This window comes from Macrobrachium nipponense, chromosome 28 (genome assembly GCF_015104395.2).
Source record: "Macrobrachium nipponense isolate FS-2020 chromosome 28, ASM1510439v2, whole genome shotgun sequence".
Lineage (NCBI taxonomy): Eukaryota > Metazoa > Arthropoda > Malacostraca > Decapoda > Palaemonidae > Macrobrachium > Macrobrachium nipponense.
This window is the reverse complement of record NC_087217.1, coordinates 7556286-7573491: the sequence shown is the minus strand read 5'-3', so window position 1 is coordinate 7573491 and position 17206 is coordinate 7556286.

Sequence of the window (17206 nt, the reverse complement as noted above, 5' to 3'; positions counted from 1 at the left end):
TTGAAAAGAGTTTTGTAGTAGAGTTCAAGCATTTTTCGGGTACAGTTTCGGAGTCGTCTCAGACTACAGTTTGAAAAGAGTTTCGAAGAGAGTTTCGGAGTCGAATTTCGTTTGGAGCAAGTTTGGAACAACCTTAGGACGAGGATTTGAAAGTTCTGGAACAGTGTGAGCGAATTTTGGAGTATTTTGAAAGAGATTTCATTGAAATAAAGTATGGATGGATCTCTGAAGCAAACTTATGTAAGAATTTGGAAGCCGATTTTGAAAAAAATCAAGGAAGTCTAGACGAAATGTAGTTTGAGATACATTCCAAAATCATTTGGTTTTCATGATATGAATTCGCACTGCGAGTAAAATAAAAACACAACAGTCCTATCATATCAAGGATTATATTACCCCCATCACAAGCTTCAAAGTTATCTAGAGTCCCAAAAAGGTAAAAAAAAAGCCGCATGTCTCTTCAATGTATGGCAGAGAACACTACAATATCTTTTATGAGAAATGAACAAAAACATCAAGATGTAGGTAGGTATTATACCATATATACCTAACTCAATTCAAGTAAACAAACACACACCTATATATATATATATATATATATATATATATATATATAATATATATATATATATATATAAAACCCGGATTAACAAAAGCATAGCCTTTGAAGCGTTTCAAATATTTCCACATCTCCTCGTACTGACATTAACAGTAAGTTTCATAACCCCTGAGAGAAGAGAGAGAGAGAGAGAGAGAGATAGGAGATGAGAAAGAGAGGATCCAATAATATGCATCAGATTTCATCATTTCCAAAAAAGAGGGAGAGCGACGCACACACTGTGAGAAAAAGAGCTTTCGTCGGTTGTCAGGCCGCGTTTTCCCAACACGGTCCAAAGACCACTTTAATGTGATGATTCACATTAGCCCGGTTCGTAAAACACTGCTTTAATGGATTTGACATCAAAGACGGCTAAGGAAGTTGAAAGCAATACAGGGAGCTGACGGCTGGACGGAAAATCATAATAAGGCACAACAAATATAATCAAACTTGGAGCTCACAAGTTCCGAAGAGTCTCTCTCTCTCTCTCTCTCTCTCTCTCTCTCCTCTCTCTCTCTCTCTCAGGGATGATTCAGGACAAAATAGAAATTTGTCGTATCAGAACTCGATTTAGTAAGGTAACCAGGTATCTCTACCATAATGAATACGAATTATTCCTTAATTCTGATTTTGCAAGTACCTATAAATACCCGTCGACTTAAAAAAAAATCAAACGAGAGATCGACACGTACTAATTCACCTTAGGAGCCATCGGGGGAGCTTATGCAAAAGGAAAAAGGGAAAAGAAAAAAGCACAGCTCTTGTTCTTAATCAACCTGGAAGTTTTATAAGCCTAACATAGACAAAGTCACTTGATCTCATCTCGAGGAAAGTCTTCATTCCTGTGAGTAATCCGAACTTTACAACATAAACAACTGTTTGATTGAATGATTTAATCGAATGTACATCCCATGTCCAAAAAAACTTACTTTGATCATTGTTACTAAATAAATGGGAGCGATACTAAATTTTATAAAAAATGCAAAATTATTTACTAAAAATCTACGTTTAATCGTCTTCAGATTTTACTTCCTTTCCTTCACCCAAATACGTTCACATGTAACTCTTTATTCATGAGGCAACCAATATCTGCTATTTTTAAAAAGCAATACAATCCTTGCAAAATAAACAAATGTTCTTCAGTGGATCATTTAATAACATTTCATGCAAATACAATAAAAACTGCTGTAATACGAAAATTTTTAAAAAGCATAAGACGGAGATATCACATAAATTACCAAAACATTAAATGCCTTAGGTTAAGATTCGACCTATTAAAATATACCAGATTCTAGTTCCTGGTCCATCGGTAGCCTAACATTACACTGGTAATGAGAGTAAATTTGTCCTTGATATTAATATCGCTGCTTCTTTTGTAGCTGCAGCTCTAGCTCACCTGTTGCTAATTTTATATATCCGCCTTTATTTTCAAAGCTCAAATTAGTTTTATATAACTGAAGGGCAACGCTAACTTTCAGTCAAAACACTGAAGAGAAACATAACCACGTCGAACTTATGCAAAACTATGGGCAGTTTCTAATTAAAACAGTTTATGAAAATAAAAAGATGCACCATTAGACTCTACATATCATTGGTGTTGTGGCAAAACAAAGTCACACAAATAGCAATTTCACCTCTAACATAAATATACTCTCAGCTTTTCCCAAAATCACTTAGCCTAATTATACAAAGTTGCGCTCTAAAGACAAGGTAACCTCACTTACAATGATGAATAACATCCAAGTATAACTGATCGAGGTAAATTGCACAAATAAAATTATTATCAACTGGATGCAGGAACTTACATGATGATAAAAACTTGAAGGAAAACAACAACAATCATCAAGTTAATAAAACTAATTATGATGCCAGTATTGACAATCATCTTAAAAAAAAATAAATCAGAGCAGAAACGATAATTAAACATAATGCAACATATATCATTGAGAAAAATATCACTCTCTCTCTCTCTCTCTCTCTCTCTCTCTCTCTCTCTCTCTCTCTCTCTCTCTCTCTCCATTAAAAAAGAAAAGTTGCCGAAGCTTACACCTGATCCCCAAACACTGCAGGTAGGTATGCCTGTGCTTTGGACTGCATTAGCTTAATCAGATAAAGGCCCCACTACTAGGTTATCACGCTCCGGCCATCGCTCCACGTTCAGAGAGGGCAGGAAGCGCCCAGGTGACTCAGGCAGCTGGAAATAAACATTGGCCTCGCTATTCTCTACCTAATCGGGAATCAGAGATGAGGGTTTTTTCATAAACAGTATAATAAAGAGTTGCGTGTATGTTCAAATACCATCAGTTGAGAAAACACAAAGACCAATTCATTACGTAATGTTATTTAGTAGTTAAAATTTGTGTAAGCACTCACAGTGCAATCATATAAGTTCAAAATACACCATGGCTACAATTTACTTACATGATGTGTGATTTTGAAATAAAAACTGGCGTGCGAACTCAAATACAATTAAAAGGGTTAAAAATACGTGACGTGCGATTTTCAAGATCAATGAGTATTACACAAATATTCTGCGATTTTCAAGAACGAGTATTGCAAAAATACTCTAACTGGTTAATAAATACTAAAGTTTGTATTCACTGAGGTACGATTTAGCAGAAGCAAACGAAGACTGCATGTATTTCGACACAAACACAAATTCGAAAATTATCATGGTACCGTATTTACTCGCATCATGAGATTTAAAATAAATTATGCTTACTCGTCCAGTTATGTGATTCCAAACGAATAACAAATTTTTGTTTAAACTTCGACGCTAGATGTTTCCCAATTCAATGATCATATGCACGAAAAATCACTAAATCTATTTTTCTTATGCAAAGCAAGGGATTTTGTATTTAATAACAGTTATGTACACGCTGAAAAATATGACATCAAACAATACTCAAGAATAAATATTTAATTCTTCTATGTTCTATGATCGGCATACAAGATTTACTTTACAACTGCATAAATACTAAAATATATCGAGCATGTCATATACTACTGAGATTTTACATTTTGCTAATGCAGTGAGATTTTCCACGGCTAAAAACATGCCACTCTTAATGTTTATACAGTTAAAGCATTTTCATGTACTCAAACTACTGATAAGCACACATGAATATACACCACCTGACATATTGTCTTTGAAAGTTACAAACTAACACCATAATCTGATCATTCTGCTCATAATAGGCTGAGAAAAGAAAAACTTCCGCCAATATAGTTCAGCTCTAAGTAGTCTCTGCGACAAACACATAAATCTCGTATCCATAAGATTAGTCCAAATAATATCATACCAGCTCTTAAGGAATTTCTTCCAATAAAAATGGTAGCAAAACGATAAAACTTGTTAGTACTAATAGCGTATAAATAATTGTAGAATGTATTTTTGAAATGCATACAAATATACGTACGCATATATTATACACATATTTATATGAACAGATGCAGTAACCCTGTTAACTGCAAAAGATTTTACGTGCTTGGGGAACCCTATTAGAAACGAATAAATGTGCCAGCTATTTTGTTCAAATGAGGAAACGTATCAAGTGCATTACAAAAGCAAGCGATGCACGTCAATGTTATCTCTGTCAACAAACAAATTGCGGTGAACGGGAGCGTGACCTGGCTTATTCATGTTAAGGAGTATTGGCAAAGCAAACACTTACATGTTAAAACAAATGAAACACGTTTACATTCGTTCATATGTTCTTAATTTTCGGCTGGCTTCTATATAATTTTGTTAGCGTGCAATAATTGTCAATAAACAAATGACATCTCGGAGAGGACACGAATTAATCTTTAAAAACAAAAAACCTTATTTCGAGCATAATAAGATGCGAAGCTAACAGATTAATCACTCTTAACGAATGAAAATATTGAAACATTCATCAAGACATGTAATCTTGTTAAAAATATATTAACTTCATACTGATCAACCTATAAACAGAACTTACATACAGACATACTGACATACAGACGCACGCGCGCGCACACACACGCATTACAAGTGGTAAACTTTTCTCTTTGAAGACACCTTGTCAGATGTGAAGTTGGAGGTGTGTGTACACATGCATAAATACATACATCTATATATATATATATATATATATATATATATATATATATATATATATATATATATATATATATATATATATATATAATAATATTTACAGAGCTGATAAGGTTCCGGAGATGTGTAAATGTCACTGAATTGTCGGAAGCATGGGTACTGAAGCCTCATACCCTGCTCAACAGCAATGTCAACAGATACTGGTATCTCGTTTTTCCGAGGAGCTACTGCCTTTAACGGTAATTGGTCTCTTCCTGAAGCTCATGAGGATAGCGTGTCTTGTAGAAATTTGTTGGAAACGGGCTTGTTTGTTGGAACTACTGCAACAAGTTGATCGACGCAAAGGTCAGTAAGAGTGACTCGAGTTCATGAATCATCATTTGCTTCATGTAAAACTTATGAACGCAGAGGAATAAGTTCAAGGACCCTTTTCCCTCTAGGTAAGCCACCTCAGTCCTTCATTTGAGAACATCATCATGGCTTGTGCAACGTGAATTTTTTTTATTTTAAAATTCTACGTGAAGCTCGGTTTGAAACAGAGCTAAGACTTTTAGAAACCTTTTATTATAGAGAAACTAAAACCGAGCTTGAATATAAATCATTCTGCCTTCAGCAGGAAAGTATTATATTTTATGGTATCAATGTGTTGGTTTTAACTTTTACAGAACCTGAAGCTAGACAGCTGTCCGAAACGTTGTAACCCAGAGTTTGAATAACGGAGAGAAGTTAATGTTGAGGTGTGTTTTGGCGTTGCAGTTACCCACCCGATCTAGATTTCCCTCATCTGAATATTACACTACACCAATCAAGAGAAGAGAGTCCAAAGGCAAAAAGGGCTGTACCTTGACTAGTACTTATAATGTTATTTACTATACCGTGACTATACTCTGTTTTTTTCCATCTGTCCATCCACCTGTGGTGTTTTTGTATGGTAACACTGCGTCCAGGGCTTTAGATAGTTACATTCAGCTTACATTTAACAATAATAACAATATCCTATTTCGAATATTAACGGTGTAATTCGCATACAGTAAATTATTAAAACACTTTCAGTTGCAAATGTACACCAAGATATCCTTTTATTTACCTAAAACTTACACATAAGAGTAACTATCTAAATCCCGGAACGCAGTGTTACCATACACAAACACCACAGGCGGGTGGACAGATGGAAAAAACAGAGTATAGTAGTAATAATTTTATAAGTATTTCGAAAATTACTTGAATGCAATGTAAACAAGAGCAACAGAGCTGAATAACACACCAGTGGTTATGTACGTTTCAGATTGCAACAATGACTGTTGAGGTCATTTGGAGGCCAATTAAGATACTAAAGAATAAAAAGACAACAGGATTGAAGGGGACCACTAGTGACAGATCGTAGTGTAATGAGTTTGTAAGGTATGTCTGATTAAGACAAAGGTTATGAAGGAATGGGTGAGAGGACTCACTGATCTGCTGTATGAAGGTAAAGGTTATGGAGGCGACTGTACGAATTATAGGGGCATAACATTAACTAATATACAAAGAGGGTTTATGGTAGTATTTTGACTGAGAAATGAACCGGATGACAGAAGGGCTGCTGGCAGGGGGAAAAGAAAAGAAAAGAGTGGTTTTAGAAAAGAAAGGTTTGAGGATCAAGTGGTTTTAAAACTCTGAAAAGAAGTTTGCAAGTTAGGGGGAAAAACATGGACCTTGTCAAATCTTATACTACAATCAGTAGGAAGGCAATGATGAGTGTTTCTGAGGATGTATGATGTAAAAGATATGCTGCCGAGAATGTAAAGTGTGTATGAAGGAAGCAAAGATTGTGTTAAAATATGTAAATGAGAGAGTGCTTAGCTTGAAGTAAAACAAGCCTGATCCAAATGCGTACTTAAAAAAAAAAAGTGAATAGTGATGACTGAATCATACTTGTGGATGATATACTGATTTAGAGATACTACGGAAAAACGGCAGACACCAGTGAAAAAGTTCCAAAGTATCTCCAGGAGTCGACATTCATGAGTAAATGTCAGTAAGGTCTTGTTTGAGAATGGAAACACTAGATGGACAAATTAATACGGCTGGTGAAAGGAAGGAAGTGGCAGACTGGTATCTGGGAGAACAAATAATAGATTACTACAGGGTGAGAGAAAAGGTAAGACAAAAAATACGAGAAGGAAAATAGCAGGATTGTGGAAAATATATGGGAATAAATGATCGACTGTGGGAGAAACTCCACTTTACTGAATATGCGCATTTTGGGTACACAAAAAAGAAATAGGCTGAAGGTTGAAGTTCTCGTGGTTGACTGTTTGAGGAGTACGCGGGGTGTACGAGGAAGTGAAAGGGTGAGATATGTGGGGATATGTAGGGTAAATGGTTAATGTACTATGTATGTGAAAGGATGGACCTGAATACTTTGAGACGGGTTGGTTTTGAGATGAAAAGAGTTATCTCAAAAGGCACAAGTGTGTGTGTGTGTGTGTGTGTGTGTGTGTGTGTGTGTGTGTGTGTGTGTGCGCGCGCGCGCAAGATAGGTAAATGGTAAAGCTGTGTTCGCGTATAAGTGGGAGAAGGGTATGGACGTTGTTAATGATGGTTCTGTGTAGTTTTAAACAGCTCCTCATGCTGTGGAGGTTTTCTACACATGGATTCATCGACAATTATGCCGTTAAAGTTTGAATGTCAGTGAATAATTAATTTTCAGTGGGCTCATCACTTGCAACTAGAAACAACTTTATATATACATAAATGCATACAGAAACGTATATAGTGTATTGTGTGTGTGTATATATATACAATATATATATATATATATATATATATATATATATATATATGTCCTGATTTCTCATCTGTCCGCTGGGCGCCGGTTCGAACACACGAGAGAACGAAAATAAAAATTACCCTTCAGTTAACATGTATGAAAATATATTCATTCCGAGGTAGAGCGAATTGGATATCAAAGGACATTTGTAGCTTAATGCATGTATATGAATCACGGTGTTGTGATAAAAATTCATATAGTAAATATATACATACATACATATATAAATATATAAACACATATATACGCCAATCATTCGTACATAGCTTGGAAAACTTCCCAAGATGAGGACTTTAATACAGATACAAGACCGATAAATTCACAAATTTAAAACAAACATAAAGCACAAATATTGAATCTAAAATTTACCTTTTATCTACGATGACAGAGCACTTTACATGAGATGGAAAAGAAAGAAAGGGTAATCACCTTCACTTTCAATGTTTGCTTGAGATAAGATAAATACTGAATTTCACTAGACAAAGGATGTGTGGTTATGGGTTTCAAAAATAGAGATACATGAAGAAGTGTGTACAACAGGTATAGCGCTTCTTTTAATATGACAAATGAGAGAGAGAGAGAGAGAGAGAGAGAGAGGGGAAGGGGGAACGAAATGTGTAATAAACAGTTTTTTCATTTTAAATACAGTAGAGAAAATGAATGAGATGCAACTGGATCACAACCATGTATTTCATGATGGGTATGAGCGATTTGTGCTAATAATTTAGCAGATGAGAGCCTTTACATCTGATAAAAACGTATAAAGAAAATAAGTTGCAAACGTCCTTAGAAAAAGTACTTCCACTTAGTATTTCAGCTGTTATGTTAAGCACGAAACACCACCCAAGTCTATTTTGTTGACGATTCCTTCAGGAACAAGTTATTGAAGCCAGTACAGGTCACAGTCATCATCCCTCAAAGGCGACACAAAGACACTCACCTGAAAGTACACAGAAAAGAAAAAGGTAAGTGCACTGTCTACACAGCAACAAGATGACATTAAAAGAAAAACATCATGTATAAAACAATATATTATATATATATATATATATATATATATATATATATACATCTTATATATACATACATATATATATATATAATGATATATATATATATATATAAAGAAACTGGATGGTATCTAGTAGAGTTGCTCAAAAAAAGCAACAAGCTTTCAGGGCCAACCAGTCCTCGTTACCAAGTGTCTATGAAAATGGCATGGATACTTGATAACTACAGTTATAATGAGGTCCTTCCAGTAATCACACCATTGCTATATATATATATATATATATATATATATATATATATATATATATATATATATCATGGGAACATGTTTCACAGAATCAAATTTCTGACTCAAATCGGGACCGAACGTCCGGTATTTCGAGTGAGTCCTGAGCGTCAGCAACTCCTCCACACAAACATATATATATCAAAAATATATAAACATGTATGTCTATAAAAACAAATGTACTGAAAATTAATAGTATATTTTGACATATATCTCCCAAGACATCGGTAATATGCTGACAAGTTAAACAAACGAACCTACTACTCAATACTGATCATATTTACAAGAACAGGAGGTAAAAACGTCTTCAAGAACATGAGTTTACGTCATTCTGCCTTGCTCAGGAATCGATCCGTCATGCTGTTGAGACGAAATATATATATATATATATATATATAGATATATATATATATATATATATATATAGTATAATATATATATATCATATATACACACATGCACAGTGTACACTTAGATTATATACACGAATACAATGCAAAAGAACATTTTTCTACACAGGGTGCAACGAACCATAAAGGAGAACGCACAGTCGCAACATCAAATGCGAATCGCTTCCCGGACGTATAGTGCATATCATGCAACTAAAATAACTGAAATCGCAGACCTCTTTGGACTTCAGAAAGTTCATATCGCGGAGGAATGCTACTGATACATCCGATACACACACACACACACGCACACATTCCTGATACATTTCCGAACTTCTCCATCTTGAAAAATACTGACGTCCGTATCCAATTCCCTGCCCTTTTAGTTTTTGACTGTTTTTATTATCCTTGTATCACATTGCGATACCATCGTTCCTACGTTGAAAAAAAAAATCTCAAAAAACAGACAGGAAAAAATTTCAAAGCCGGCTTAAAATGTTATATGTGAAAAATACTGAAATTTCATAAACATTTTGGAAAAATACGAATAAAATGTAGAAAAAATGTGAACTTCAAAAAGTGTTGGTCAAAAAATTGGGACTCTTGTTCATGGCAAAATATAACCTTTTACAACACCTTCCCTCTGTAAAAGTTGCCTTTGAAGTGTGTCCTTTTTCCATGCCATATCAATTCACACTGATGGAGAGAAGAGGAGCTCGTAGTTGATCACAGTTGCTGTTGTTTTACCAGAATTTCTTTTTCTTTCATTTATGATGATCACTCTTACAACCACGACACCAAAGGTTTTATTTTTCTGTACATTTATAGCTCGAGGAAAATTAAAAACGACTACATCTGACAGTAAGGGTTGACATTCTAAGAGCTGAAATGACCCAGCCAATCCATAGTGACAGAAAAATTCTCTCTCTCTCTCTCTCTCTCTCTCTCTCTCTCTCTCTCTCTCTCTCTCTCTCTCTCTCTCCACACACACACACTGGTTCCATCCTTCTGACTTGTGTGGAGAAGAAGGATACGGTTCCTGTAGATCCAATTAAGACAATAGTAGCATTACTCGAATGGTTCTCCCTTTGCTAACTTAAGCGTTTAAAGCGAATTATAGGGTTTACCTTATCGGGTAGTAAGGGTTCCATAGCTCTTTAATGGCTTTCGAAATACCATCGATTAATTTACGCATACATAAACACATTAAATGCACACTGCGCCACAACTTCTCAGTGTTTATGGCCTAAAATTAAACAACACTTTTGAGACAAGGAGGAATATGACATAAACGGTGTTCAGTAAATTCATCTGCCTAATGGCTTTAAGATCCTCACGGCGTTGCCGACCGACGATAAACAACAACAAATAGCGATACAGCTTATAAAAAAAAAAAAAAAAAAAAAAAAAAAAAAAAAAAAAGGAGCACTTTAAAAAGGGAGAGGGTCGCTAGAAAAAAAGGGGGTGGCTGACACAAAATGCAGAGTTAAGTCCCTATTACAGTATTTTATCAAAACTTCATCAGTTTTCAACTAACTCTACGATGTTACATTAAGCATAATTCAAAAGCACTACAAGAGTATTTATTTTAAACTCTGTGGCCACATTGTTTATCTTTAGGTTCAGTGAGCAATACTCTACATGTATCTTAAAAGTATATTTTTATTCCAATACCACCACTAAATCTGTGTTTTTAACTAAATCAGTGTCCCTGTAACAGGTGGTGGAGGAATGCTGCTGATACAAACATCAATAAAACAAAAATTAATGAAACATCCTTACATCATTTTGCTTCTTTCATACAGATGTACCAGTAACATTTGTCGATGATACGCCAATGCCATCTAGACATTATTGCATCACACCTATACAGGAACACAGTCTTGGCGAACATGGTAAAAAGGGTATGTATGAGCTTACAATCAAGATAATCAAGATAATCATATATACATAATTATATATATATATATATATATATATATATACATATACATATATATATATACATATATATATATATATATATATATATATATATATATATATATATATCAATTCAAGCTACAAATGTCCTTTATATCTAAATTCACTTTACCTCCCAAATGATATATTTTCATATATGTACCGAAGGGGAGTTTTTTTAATTGATAATAATTTCGTCCCCCCATGGGATCGACCACCGTCCAAGTGGACGGGGACGAAATCAGGACAGTCAGTGACGCTATCCAATCAGCCAACAGAGACGCTATAAGTTCATATCGATTCTGACCTTACAAATCACCCTCGACCTGGGTGCTTTCGTAATTAGAATCGATATGAAACCCCGTCTACCATGTTGGCCAATTCGAGCGTTTGACAGCACGTAGCCTTTTGTTATGAATAATTACACATCGAACCGTGATCCATTTATATATCAATTCAAGCTACAAATGTCCTTTAATATCTAAATTCACTTTACCTCCCAAATGATATATTTCATATATGTACCCGAAGGGGAATTTTTTAATTGATAATAATTTCGTCCCCCCATGGGATCGAACCACCGTCCAAGTGGACGGGGACGAAATCAGGACAGTCAGTGACGCTATCCAATCAGCCAACAGAGACGCTATAAGTTCATATCGATTCTGACCTTACAAATCACCCTCGACCTGGGTGCTTTCGTAATTAGAATCGATATGAAACCCCGTCTACCATGTTGGCCAATTCGAGCGTTTGACAGCACGTAGCCTTTTGTTATGAATAATTATCACATCGAACCGTGATCCATTTATTTATATCAATTCAAGCTACAAATGTCCTTTAATATCTATAAATTCACTTTACCTCCCAAATGATATATTTTCATATATGTACCGAAGGGGTTATTTTTTAATTGATAATAATTTCGTCCCGCCATGGGATCGAACCACCGTCCAAGTGGACGGGGACGAAATCAGGACAGTCAGTGACGCTATCCAATCAGCCAACAGAGACGCTATAAGTTCATATCGATTCTGACCTTACAAATCACCCTCGACCTGGGTGCTTTCGTAATTAGAATCGATATGAAACCCCGTCTACCATGTTGGCCAATTCGAGCGTTTGACAGCACGTAGCCTTTTGTTATGAATAATTATCACATCGAACCGTGATCCATTTATATATCAATTCAAGCTACAAATGTCCTTTAATATCTAAATTCACTTTACCTCCCAAATGATATATTTTCATATATGTACCGAAGGGGAATTTTTTAATTGATAATAATTTCGTCCCCCCATTTGTAGCTTGAATTGATATATAAATGGATCACGGTTCGATGTGATAATTATTCATAACAAAAGGCTACGTGCTGTCAAACGCTCGAATTGGCCAACATGGTAGACGGGGTTCATATCGATTCTAATTACGAAAGCACCCAGGTCGAGAGGGTGATTTGTAAGGTCAGAATCGATATGAACTTATAGCGTTCTCTGTTGGCTGATTGGATAGCGTCACTGACTGTCCTGATTTCGTCCCCGTCCACTTGGACGGTGGCTTCGATCCCATGGGGGGACGAAATTATTATCAATTAAAAAATTCCCCTTCGGTACATATATGAAAATATATCATTTGGGAGGTAAAGTGAATTTAGATATTAAAGGACATTTGTAGCTTGAATTGATATATAAATGGATCACGGTTCGATGTGATAATTATTCATAACAAAAGGCTACGTGCTGTCAAACGCTCGAATTGGCCAAACATGGTAGACGGGGTTTCATACCTCGATTCTAATTACGAAAGCACCCAGGTCGAGGGTGATTTGTAAGGTCAGAATCGATATGAACTTTATTATAGCGTCTCTGTTGCTGATTGGATAGCGTCACTGAACTGTCCTGATTTCGTCCCGTCCACTTGACGGTTCGGTTCGATCCCATGGGGGGACGAAATTATTATCAAATTAAAAAATTCCCCTTAGGTACATATATGAACAAAATATATCATTTGGGAGGTAAAGTGAATTTAGATATTAAAGGACATTTGTAGCTTGCAATTGATATATAAATGGATCACGGTTTTGGTTCGATGTGATAATTATTCATAACAAAAGGCTACGTGCTGTCAAACGCTCGAATTGGCCAACATGGTAGACGGGGTTTCATATCGATTCTAATTACGAAAGCACCAGGTCGAGGGTGATTTGTAAGGTCAGAATCGATATGAACTTATAGCGTCTCTGTTGGCTGATTGGATAGCGTCACTGACTGTCCTGATTTCGTCCCCGTCCACTTGGACGTGGTTCGATCCCATGGGGGGACGAAATTATTATCAATTACATTCCCCTTCGGTCATATATGAAAATATATCATTTGGGAGGTAAAGTGAATTTAGATATTAAAGGACATTTGTAGCTTGAATTGATATATAAATGGATCACGTTCGATGTGATAATTATTCATATATATATGTATATATATTTTATATGTGTATGTGAGTGTGTGTATACGTGTGTCTATATATATATATATATATATATATATATATATATATAATCTTATATATATATATATATATAGATATATATATATATTATATATATATATATATATATATATATATATATATATATATATATATTTGTACGTATGTCAGTGTGTGTGTACAACAGCACGTAGTTATGTTAATTTACGAACAATTATTCAATCAACAAATGACTTGACAAAAGTGTTAAATCAGGCTGCCGATTCATGGTAGCAGCACTCGGCAAGTTTCGTTAGATTATGCAACAATCCTCTCCAAACGGCAGCATCTACATTTCATTTTTTCTAAATATACGACAAGTAACATAGTAAAGAAAACATTATGACACAGACGTCTAGGAACTTTCATAGGAATAAATAACTAACACACAGGGTAGTAGTCATGACATCAATAAATAATAATACACTAATACTAATTACTGACGGTAGCGCCACACCAATTACCACTTTTACCACCAAAATAACAAACACTCCTTCTACTATGGCTTTCAATAAAGGCGAGTCTAATTGTGTTTCAGTATGAAAATGAAAACTGAATTCCAAAGGGAGGAGCAAAGGCGAAACCCAAAATACCAAATATCAGCTAAATGAAAAATACGGCCCTGGACAGCATTCCCTCTAATTGAACGGCGGGAAAAAAGGCCAATCATTTCTTTCATTCTTATTTCCTCCGTTTTCGTTCTAGAAGCAACTCCACTGATGACACACAACTTACCCATCAGCCTCTCTCCTTCATACGCAGAACGAAGGAGGAGGGATAGGGGTAAAGGACCCCTGACCACGCAAGGATCCCAGGCCATACCCTCACCTAAAGCGACCCTAAACCAATACACAGAAACACATACCCGAGAACAAAATTCCTTCCAGCAAATAAAGAGAGGGGTCGCTTGAGTGACACTGGAAGGGGAATGGCCGCTGCCAACATTTTATACGACTGCTCTGAATTTTAAGATGGGAAATGGTAATTTGGTAATACCCAGAAACAGGGTAAGACGCGAAATCTGTCTTGGGGAACAAAGACGAGCGCATACTGAGAAATGGATGGAGATCATGAATTTATTGGGGGTTTTTCTCATTTGACTAACATTGCAATTTCGGACAAAGCCAAACACGAAACGTGTATCTTTTTTTCATAAAAATCTTCGGAATTCAGTATTTTCGAATAACCCCATAATACAAGCAACGACGTTGATCAAGTTTGCGTTTAACAATATTTTTATTTAAATGGTCCGTTTTGAAATAAATGCGTGAATTTTGAGGTCCAATTGGAATGTCACATATTAGCCTTAGAGCAGAAATACCGAAAATATTAGCAAATGTTCAATCAAACGATACTGAAAGGCGTCGTGAAAGACATAGAAAAAAACTTTTCAAATATATGTAAAGGAGACTTCAAAAATATGAGCAAAAGTAGACTTCAAAATATGTGCAAAATTATAAATAAGTCGTTTATTGGGAATAGGGAAAGAGTTTAATTCTCATTGCGGTACATTGGCTACTAACCAAAGGTTGAAAATTTTCGGCTTAAAAGGAAGTGATCAGAGAGATACCCGAAGGGTCAAAACACAGATTGCATATTTTTTATTTTTGCAGTGTCATAAAACCATTTACAATTTCCGTTGTGCTTTACTTCAAATATGTAATATAAACATCGATAAATTTCTAAAGACTTTGATACTATCCAATACAAGACTATAAAGGATTGTAACAGTGCCAAACAAAGGACACGAGTGTGTTAGGAAGGTTTTTGCTTAAGACTGTATAAGAAGATACTGTCTCATCAAAAAGGAATATGTTAATTATGTATTATGTATAAATGTCAATGTCAAAATATGTATCCCTCTCACTAACACTTGAGCAAACATTGTACATAAAGTAGAAAAAAATTCTTTACCAAGTAACACGATATCTTTATATTATTCCAGATGAAAACAGATGTTCAACCAGGATACTACTGGAGTATGTACGTAAAGTAACGTCTTTATTCGGTCTAATTTATGTTTGTCTTCGTGCTGAGATACTGGTTTTGGTTTCATTTTAAAGCTGAACAGTTGTACTCTGAAGTAAGCAACACATTAAGAATAAGCGGTCACAATGCTGACGTTAGCGGAAAAAGAAAGTTCTCTAAAAATGTAGTAATAAAAACAAACCTTTTTACACCACACAAAAACTAACAAACATTGAATTTTTACATATTTGTAATTTATGGCTATTTATTTCAGTTGCTAAACAACGACTTTAAACAACGACAAACAAAATACTGTAAAACACGCATGAATGTAAATGCTGCAAATGGACGCCTACTTCACAAGAGAGTTGGAAAACGAGGAGGATGATAGAGGAATAGGAGGAAAAAAGAAAAGATGGCCAAAATATTATCTGTAGTCTCGTCTATTCCGAAAGAACACGAAAAGTGCATTGAATTTCCCCAGTCCTCTCTCTCTCTTTCTCTCTAATCGGTCCCATCACCTCTGTCTTCTTTGCTCTCTTCGGTCGAAGAAAGATGGTGTTCCTAAACGAGTATCGACAACTTCTCCAACTAGAATGGAGAGAGAGAGAGAGAGAGAGAGAGAGAGAGAGAGAGAGAGAGAGAGAGAGAGAGAGAGAGAGAGAGAGAGAGAATTTATAAAAAGCTATAAAGAACACACACGAAAATATACTTTTTATTTTTTTATTCACATCAAGGGAAATCTTAGTTGGTTTACTCCATAGAAAAGACTTATTTGTCTAAATAACCGAAAACAAGGCCACAATTTCTACAAAAAAAAAAAAAAAGAAAAAAAAAAAAAAAATAATAATTCAAGCCAAAATATTCAAGAGAAAATTACAACGAAACCAATTACTTCTTAATGACTTCACCATCGATTTAAATCAGCAACACTACCTACAAAAGTTCTTTGTTTCATATATATATATATATATATATATATATTATATATATATATATATATATATATATATATATATATATATATATATATATATACACATATACATATCCATATATATACTTCGATAGTAATGAGATATATGAGGACAAAAATTTGATGGGCAACTAATGCTAATATCAATATGCTTGTGAAAGAATTTGATAAAACTTTAAGAGATGAAACTACCTCTTTGAAGAAAAGGCAGAGGATGCGAAAATTAAAAGTTTGTGCTTTGTCATATTATGCTGCAGTGCATAAAATTTTACAATCCCCTTCTGAAGATCTGTTTTGTTTACAAGACGGTATTTGATGCACCAATATTAAGGTAGGTATTGCGTCTCCGTGGCATTCCCTTTAAGTAAAGCTCACTGAAATCATCCATGATGGGTCTTCTCCAAACTAGAATGGAGAGAGAGAGAGAGGAGAGAGAGAGAGAGAGAGAGAGAGAGAGAGAGCGAGAGAGAGAAGGAGAGAAAGAGGAGAGATGAGAGAGAGAGAGAGAATTTATAAAAAGCTATAAAGAACACACACGAAAATATACTTTTTATTTTTTTTATTCACATCAAGGGAAATCTTAGTTGGTTTACTCCATAG